This window comes from Palaemon carinicauda, chromosome 43, assembly GCF_036898095.1.
Source record: "Palaemon carinicauda isolate YSFRI2023 chromosome 43, ASM3689809v2, whole genome shotgun sequence".
In the NCBI taxonomy this organism is placed as follows: domain Eukaryota; kingdom Metazoa; phylum Arthropoda; class Malacostraca; order Decapoda; family Palaemonidae; genus Palaemon; species Palaemon carinicauda.
In genome coordinates, this window is record NC_090767.1 from 60735880 (window position 1) to 60745879 (window position 10000).

Consider the following 10000-nt stretch of genomic DNA (forward strand, 5'->3'; position numbering starts at 1 on the left):
ATACTTACATAAAAACAAGAATTTTGTCACAGGCACAGGTGACTTTAATTTCTTCTTAAATATTTAAATCTAACTCAGTCGACGTTGAGAATATTGGAAATTCAGTTTATGATTATGATGTCCAGTCCGGCCCAGGATTCGAAGCCGTGTCTCTGAATTGAAACGAAGCTGGATAGGGTATTCACCAAGCTTGCGAATGCAGCCATTCATCAACTACGCCTAAAGGGAATCCAGGTGGTAGCCTACCTGGACGACTGGCTGGTGTGGGCAGCATCCGAAGTAGAGTGCAGTCAAGCCTCCAAGGAAGTGATCCAGTTCCTGGAACACTTGGGATTCAAGATCAACTTGGAAAAATCTCGACTGTCTCCAGCTCAAAAGTTTCAGTGGCTAGGCGTCCACTGGAACTTGCAGTCGCACTGCCTTTCCATTCCATCAAAGAAAAGGAAAGAGATAGCAGGATCTGTCAGAAGCCTTCTTCAGTCCGCAAGGATATCAAGAAGGCAACAGGAGAGAGTGTTGGGGTCTCTCCAGTTCGCCTCAGTGACAGATCCAGTATTGAGAGCACAATTAAAAGATGCATCAGGAGTCTGGAGAAAATACGCATCAAACGCTCGAAGAGATCTACAAAGACCGATACCAAATGGTCTGCGATCCTTACTCAAGCCATGGTCGGAGGCCAAAAACCTAAAGAACAAGGTTCCCATACAACCACCCCTACCGTCAGTCATCGTTCAAAGGGATGCCTCGAAAGAGGGGTGGGGAGGTCACACTCATCATCGGAAAATCCAAGGAACCTGGTCTCCCCTCTTCAAAACCTTCCACATCAATTTCCTGGAAGCCATGGCAGTTTTTTTTCCCTAAAGAAACAAATTCCGCTGGTCAATCCACATCCGTCTGGTTCTAGACAGCGAAGTCATAATGAGATGCCTAAACCGACAGGGCTCGAGATCACCTCACATAAATCAAGTGATACTAGCCATCCTACGCCTAGCGGAAAAGAAGAGATGACACTTGTCAGCAGTCCAGCTTCAAGGGTTCCGCAATGTGACAGCGGACGCTCTATCCAGGTCCAAACCGATAGTCAGAATGGTCCCTAGACGCAAGATCGTTCTCCTTCATCTTACGCAAAGTCCAAGGACTGCAGATAGACCTCTTCGCAACGAGCAACAACAAGAAGCTACCCCGGTACGTAGCCCCGTACGAGGATCCTCTAGCGGAAGTGATGGATGCAATGTCCATAGATTGGAACAGATGGTCCAAGATCTACCTATTCCCTCCAACCAACCTTCAGCTGAAAGTCCTCGACAAGCTGAGATCCTTTCGGGGGACGGCAGCAATAGTGGCCCACAAGTGGCCCAACAGCGTTTGGTTGCCCCTGGTAACGGAACTACGCCTGAAACTGATCCCGTTGCCGGACTCGGTTCTGACTCAGCAAGTGCAGAAATTGACTGTCTCAGCTTCATCAGTGAAAACCCAGAACCTTCATCTCATAATTTTCTCGCCTTAGCGGTCAAGAAACGGTTTGGGATTTCTAGGGATAGTATCAACTTCCTAGAAGAATACAAGTCAAAGTCAACAAGAAGACAATATGAGTCTTTCTGGAAAAAATGGGTGGCCTTTGTAAAGGCGAAGAAACCTAAGGAGATTTCTACGGACTTCTGTTTGTCCTTCTTCATCCATCTTCATTAACAAGGTTTAGCAGCCAATATGATTGCTACATGTAAATCCACCCTGGCTAGACCAATACTTTATGCCTTCCAGGTAGACTTTTCCAACGAAATCTTCAACAAGATCCCTAAAGCCTGCACAAAACTTCGGCCCGCAGCTCCTCCTAAGCCCATTTCATGGTCTTTGGACAAAGTTCCTCATTTAGCATCAACCCTGAATAATGAGGATTGCTCGCTGAAAGACTTGACTCAGAAGGTGATATTCTTATTTGCACTAGCCTCGGGAGCCAGAGTTAGCGAAATAGTGGCCCTCTCGAGGGATGATGGCCACATTCAGTTCACAGACAATGGAGATCTGAACCTCTTTCCGGACCCGATGTTTCTCGCCAAGAACGAGCTGCCCACTAAGAGGTGGGGTCCCTGGAGAATCTGCCCTCTGAAGGAAGAAGCATCCCTCTGCCCAGTGGAATGCCTAAAGGTCTATCTTCGTAGAACTTCAGACTTTAAGGGAGGTCAGCTTTTCAGGGGAGAGACTTCCGGTTCAACGTTATCCTTGAAACAGATTAGGGCGAAAATCACCTACTTCATTGCAGAGCGGATCCAGACAGTACACCCGCAGTTCATGATCCGAGGAAGGTTGCCTCGTCTCTGAATTTCTTCCAAACGATGTCCTTTGAAAGTCTTCGTGCTTATACTGAATGGAAGTCCTCGAGGGTCTTCTTCAAGTACTACGCGAAGCAATTACAAGAGATTAAATTTCATGTGGTGGTGGCGGGCAGTGTGATAAAACCCGCTGCTTGATTACTGCGAAGAACAGTGCACTATTAGGGACTTATAGTGAAGGGTGTACACGATAGACTCGTAAGACATATCGTGTTGAGTTTTGTGTTTAAGTGATAACACTATAGACTGTTCTCCCTACACAGGTGACATTAAGCATAATAAACTGACACAAGTGCCAGGCATTCTTATATGCATAGTGTTTCTAGTAATAACAGATTGTATAGTGAAACTTCATATTTCCCTTGAGTGGCTAATGTTTTCCTTTTCAAGCAAACCCTTTTTATCCTGTTATTACTGTTTATGCTTGTATGCAGAATTATTCAGCATACATTGTAATTGTTTACAACCATGATTTCTATTTTGTAATAAACAATAGAACGAATATTTGCGTCTCTTTCGCCCCAAATATTTATTCAAATATTTATTTAAATGCATAAGTCAGAGCATCCTTGACTCTTTTGATAATTAAGTCAATACCAGAACTAAGATTCATGGTGTTCCAGGCAAAAAGGTAAGACCTTGTTGTACTAGACTGTTCATTTTACTGTTTAAAGTGTTCCTACACATATATAAACCTGTCCATCTCTTCACCACAGACCCGGGAGCTACAGTAATCTGCCCAAGCCAATTCCATCCTAGTACAGACTATGCTTTACGTATATGTTGACACACATACAAACTGTTTGCTAGATTGTTCCCTGAACTCACAATCCTCGGGTTTTTTCCTCGAGTCTACCCAGACTCTTCCCTGTAGGGGGCAGGAAGCACTGACATATTTTATGATCAGCTGATCGATGTATAACGGTAACATCAAGTGTCTCTAGGTCTAAAGACTGAAGAGGAAAGATTTAGCTCGAGAAGAACGGCACTATTGGAAATCCACAGAACATTAATGCTCTGGTACACTTCCATCACGACGACATGGCCTGAGCCCAAAAAACGGATTTTGAGCGTAGCGAAAAATCTATTTTTGGGTGAGGTAGCCATGTTGTCCTGATGGACCCACCCTCTTTTGGGACAAAAGGATAATGAATCCCTCCCTATAGTATTGTATCTACAACACCTACAAAGCTACAAAGAATGACGGTGGCGCCTCGCGGTGGTGGACAGGCTCACTATTTGCAGAGCAGTAGTGACTCGTTGAGAGCGATGTCTCTGGAACGACTCGCCTTATTCTTGCCTCTCTTTCCCCTCGTAGTGAAAGCTCTATTGGGGGTGTAGATAGCCATGAGACGTGTCAAGAATACGTCCTCTGATATTACGCGATATCCCTTCATAAAATTTTAAGGGATATTCGCTCCAGGAGTTAGAATTCTGGATACCTTTGGTAAATTCTCTGGGATGTATCACTGTAGTCAAATATACCTAGGAAGCTACCTTTGAAGGAACTTCCATCACGACGACATGGCTACCTCACCCAAAAATAGATTTTTCGCTATGCTCAAAATCCGCTTTGGATGCTCCGTATTTACTGTGTTCTAGATGATTGGCGGTCGTCTTGGGCAGTGCCTGTCATGAGCGTCCCCATGTTGGATTCTTGAACGGCACTGCGCGATGTGATATTTTCTTCTAATTGCGACATGTATTCGACATCTCTGTTGTTTCTCTTCAGGCAATAAGTGGCACGGATCCCACACCTGACACCATGTGGTGTGTTCGGTTTGACTTGTTATGTATTATCTCATGTAGCCAGAATTATAATATCGAGGAAATAACAACGCGTGTGGTTCCAAGATGAGGTGACCGGAAGTGGTCTTCATTTTCATACGAAACAACGTATATTACAGGAAGTATGGGAAGCCCTATGACAATTATAACCTTTCAAAACTCTATTTGTACCTTCTAATGACAAATTAGGAATGCTTTTAGCTGTTTTCTCAGACATAATTGATACATCGGCTGTTGTGTCAACTTGCATCAAAATTGGTTTACCTTTTATGATTACTTCTACCGTGATGTCGCTTGTTTGCGACAACGTCGTCATAACTCAAAAATAGCTATTTTTCAGGAGAGCCATTTTAATCAATTAAAACACTATCATATTAATGTATGTCGTTAGGACATTAGCGGGTTCTAGCGATCAATTTTTTGGCTACAATTATGACTTTTTTGCCAAAAAAATCAGCATTTGAAGATGAATATCTCTATATGGATAACTCAAAAATAAATTTTTTTGAGTTATGACGTTGTGGTCGCAAGCGAGCGATATGTTAATTTGCAAAATCAGTTTCTGACCTAACCTGATTATCATGAACATTTTCCGCATTCTCTTGACCAATAATATCAACTGTAGCATTTTTGGGCTCAAGCCATGACGTCCTGAAGGAAACTTCCATCAGGACGTCGTGGCTATCTCACCCAAAAATAGATTTTTCGCTTCGCTCAAAATCCGTTTTATTTTCTTTGCGGACTGTTTAGGGAATCTACAAGCAGTTGCAAAACGACCCATCTTTTTACAATTCTGGCATGTTTCTCCAGTAGCAGGGCATTTCTTTGCTTCGTATGCGAGATGATCAGTTTTACCACACCTATAACACTTGGGTTTTTCCTGTTGTTTCTGGATATTTATGAACATTAGTGTTAGGCACTTTTCTATGACTAGGCTTTGACATATTCCTTCTCTGATTCTCATTGTTTTTCCACTTAGAACCTATTGTATTAATCTTAGAATTTTCCATTCTATTGCTTGTAGAACTACCTATTATGTTACTTTGCCTATTTGATGTTTCTAAAGCTCTGCCTGTTATCAATACCTTTTCTAATGTTAAATCTTTATCTTGCAATAATTTCTTTCTTAGCTCTTGTGATCTATGATAACATTTTCAAACTCTAGAAATTCACATGAAACAACTAAATTCTTTAGTCTATAGTCCATTTCTTTTATTGAGGCAGATTTGCACCGATTCGCAGCGGTGCTCTTTTAGCTCGGCAAAGTTTCCTGATCGCTGATTGGTTAGAATTATCTCGTCCAACCAATCAGCAATCAGGAAACTTTTCCGAGCTAAAAGGGCACCGCTGCGAGTCGGTGCAAACCTGCATCGCTAAAAGAAATTGACTATACAGTGAACCCTCGCTACTTCGCGGTTCGACCATCGCGGATTCACCACTTTGCGGATTTTTTCCATAACCCATATATATAGTGTAATATATATATATATATATATGTATGCATGTATTTATGTATATATGTAGGTATGTATATGTGTATACATATAAATATATATATATATATATATATACACACACACACACACACACATATATATATATATATATATATATATATATATATATATATATATATATATATATATATATATATATATATATATATATATATATATATCTAAAGTAGGATGATGTGATGTAGTTCTAAGGGAAAAGTATGGGAAATGTGTCTGGGTAATAAGCAAAGCTCTACCTCCAGTTTGTTTCTTCATTATGATCAGAGATAAATGTAAACAAAACATTGGTTGCCATTTTTTATCGTGCTTTTTAGCGTGTTTAGGAAATGCATGATATAAAATCACCTTTAATATTTGTGCCTGTTTTAGTTTAGGGTACTGTAGTACATGCATTAAGTGTTCTGTACATTAAAGGGTAGTTTGTTAACAGAACTACGTACAAGGGAAGGTTTTAAAAGTCTGAATATACATGTTGAATAAATAGGTAAATATGGTGTCACTACTTCGCGGATTTTCACCTATCACGGCCGCGACTGGAACCTATCTACCGCGATAAACGAGGGTTCACTGTAGTCACAAATGCATTTAAACTTTCATTTTCTTTCTGATATGCCTGTGCTGTAAATTGATACCTTTCAAAAAGTTTATTGACCTGAGGAGCAAAATATGTGGTAAGAGCCTTAATTGCAGCTTCACTTGTGTCATCTGTAGGCTGCAATGTCTTAAACACTTTCCGAACTTCTCTACCTGCTGTATGGAGTAATAATGCCTTCTTTTGGGCATCCTCCATATTCCCTAATGCTTCTAAATCAATCTTATAATTCCTCACACCATTGTTGCCATCGTGTTGCAACAGAATTGGGTTCAGCTGTGATGCTAAATCGTACAGGTTGTTCAATGTCAAGAGGCATTTTGACCTCTTACCTTAATTAGGTTAGGCTACTGTTCAAAAGTCCCCTTGTAACTTCCTACCTTTTTTGTATCCTACCCAACTTTAAAATGCACTTTGCTTACTTGTTTTGTTTGCTTGTGTTTGATGAAATTATTCTGGTTGGCTGCATAGAAAATCCTCATTGGCTTTTTCTTCTGCTTCTGGCCGCTGATCTACAAAGGCTCCAATTTTTTCTTCTGTTTCTGGCCGCTGATCTACAAAGGCTCCAGACTTTTCTTCTGTTTCTGGCCGCTGATCTCCAAAGGCTCCAATGGTTCTTCTGCTTCTCTATGATCTCTGCATGTTTTCTCCTCCTGTCGTCGCCAATATAACGTTGGTTGTAAGTTGTCTGGTGATTTCTGCATATTATTCACCTGTAAATGAGTGAATAATTATTAGTAATTATCCAAGGGATTCCATCTGCATCGTCAATTTTTTATTGTTTATATGTTGAATCAAACGCAGGTGTATACATAATCCTTTAATTTATAATAAGAGGCTACATGACTCTCGGCTCTGGGCTTCCGACAACCAACTCCCAACTGAGCATCGAGCGTCTCGTGAACAATCTCACGAACCAAAACATTATAACAAACATAAGAGCATTGTTTTCAAAAGACTTGAATCCTTCTGCAGTACAAAAGTATAAAGAATCACATCCTATCTTTGACGTAATCAATAAATGCTTGAACCCTAATATCAAAATACATCATTTCAGTTATTAACAATGCTTAAACATGTTTTATCAATGCAATATGATGGAATTTTGCGCTCAATACACGTAACATTTGAGGTAATACCGTACATCATTACAATAATACATAACAATAGGAACAATTTCTTCAAGGGGCAGAGAGTCGAGTTGGTTGGTCAAGGAAAAGTTGAGGCGAGTGTTATGGGAGGATGGGGAAGGAGGAGGAATAGGGGAAGGGGAAGGTATAGGTAGGATAGAGGTAGCTGCAACAGGTTGGTTGCCAGTGGTAGGGTGATAGACTGGCTTGCGACGTGGGACTCTCTGCAGCTTGGGTGGCTGTGACAGGGTTGCTACTGCTGCAGAAGTAGGTGCTGCTACTATAGTTGTTCGTAAGAGAAGTGAGACTGCTTTGATTCTCCTCCGACGCTTTGGGCACCTCCAGTTCCAGGCGTGATGTGGTAGGGCACAATTAAGTTACTTGGGGAAGGTCTCTTTCCCTTCCTTATGTGCGCTGATAAACCTCTGTGTGGGATGTCTCTTGCTGCAGACACCACAGACTGTTGAGCTCCTGCAGTCCTCCTTGTAGTGCGGAATCAAATCGCTGGCAATTGTGGCACATCACGGGTTCAAAATTGTAGTCGTCTATGGGAAAGGTTCCCCATATCCTGAGGTCTAGGACTGCTGAAATAGGGCCGATGAAAGAGGCTGTGACCCTGTTCAAGGGCAGATCCCTTCTGCTCTTTTGGCGCTCGGCAAAGGCTATGTTACTGCAGTCGGTGATGTAGTGAAGTGGCATCCTGGTAGGGTAATTGCAGATCACGGCTTTCCTCGGTTTCTTCTCCGGATCCAGGAACGTCAGGGAGGTTTCGCTTGGTAGAAGACTGGTGTTTTCCTGGTCCTTTGGGGGTGATAATTAGGTCACCCTTGAGGTTTGCTCTGGCCGTGATCAGCAATGGCAGTAACCCCTGCCTACGATGGCCCCTCGCCAGTGGTTTGAAGCTTTAACTTGGTATGCTGTCCTAGAACTAGCGGGGTGGTAATTGGCTGTGGTGCTGGTACAGGTGATGTGGGCAGAGTGGCAGTTGCTTCAGCAAGAAGCTGAGTCAGGCTCTGGTCCATTGCTGAGTCCGTCTCAGGTTATGCAGTGGCAGCAGGTTGACAGGAGGGCAGTGAGGCAGCAGAAAGCTGGGCTGGGATGTTGGCAGGAGGCTTCACAGTCTTTCTCTTCATTTTCTTTGCAGCAGGGTTCCCACTGGGGTAGGCAAAGAGGTTGGAACAGGAATAGGAGCAAGAACGGGGGTAGGAGGACCAGGAGAGGTGGAGGGAGGGGTAATTGATTTAGGACGTATGGAGGTGGCAGAGATGAGAATGTTGACATGGATGTGTGGTGTGACAAGAAGAGATAAGATATGGAATGAGGTAATTAAGGGTACCACAGGAGTTAGAAAACTTTCAGATAAGATCCAAGAAAGTAGACTGAGGTGGTATGGTCATGTCATAAGAAGAGATGAACAGTATATTGGGAGGAGAATGATGGAAATGGAGGTACAGCGAATGAGAAGGAGAGGGAGACCAAAGCGAAGGTGGATGGACTGTATCAAGGATGACCTTCGATCAAAGGGATTAACCGGTGATGAAGTGTGGGTCAGAGGTAGATGGAGAAGGCTGTCTAGAAACATTGACCCCACGTGAAAGTGGGAAAAGATGCAGACAGAGAAGAGGAAGAAGAGGAGGAGGTGGCAGGTCCACAGCATCTTCTCCAGGACGTCTGGAGAATGGAACACTGGATGTTTTATTGGTACATATTTCAGTGGTAGGGCTCTCTTGTACAGTGGTGGCTCTCTATTTCTTCCGGCCATGATAAGGTACAGGATATCACGGTACAGATGGCAGCCGCCACATCTGCACCTTATCTTGTGGTGGGCAGTATCAAAGTCAAACTCCTTTTCTATGTGCAGCTCTTGAGCCATGCATAAGGCTTGAACAATTGGTATCTTCTGGGTAGTGATAATATGCCTTGCATTGCTCGCATGGTTTCCGGTTCTGGTGGCATTGCCGTTGCCAGTACTGATGACGTTTGTTGTAACAGAACCAACAAAGGAAGGTCCTGCTATATGTGCTCATCTGTAAGTCAACAGTCAACGGCAGAGCTGAAAATTTTAGCCCGGCAGTAGACTAGACCCCGAGCCTGATTCTTGCCGATAAAATTTACTTCTCACAGCCGAAGCAAGTAAATTAGTTATTAAAGGAATTTTGACGTAGGAGAAATCTATTTTTGGGTCACATGGCCATGCCATCCCGATGGAAGTTCCCTTCGGCTGCTTCCTACTGTATAATATTTCTGTGAGTGATATTACGAGAGAATTACCGTCAGGTATCACAGGGTTCTAACCCCCGGAACAACTATCCGTAGATATCGTGTATAATCAGGGACGTATCCTAAGATAACCATGGATATCTACACTCCCAATAGACTTTACCCAGTCTAATCCTCTAAAGGGAATGATGATTGAGGAGCTGTTACATATCCTATCACCTTTCGGTGCTCCCATACGACCATGGCGCTTCATTCCGCATCGTAGCGGAACTGCTGTGAAATAGAAGCCTCCAGCGAGCAATTGGGGTGGGAGAAAATGTAGTAACAGGCGGGTCATCAGGACGACATGGCCATCTCACCCAAAAATAGGTTTTTCCTACGTCAAAATCCCTTTTTTTTTGGGCTCGAGCCATGTCGTCCCGA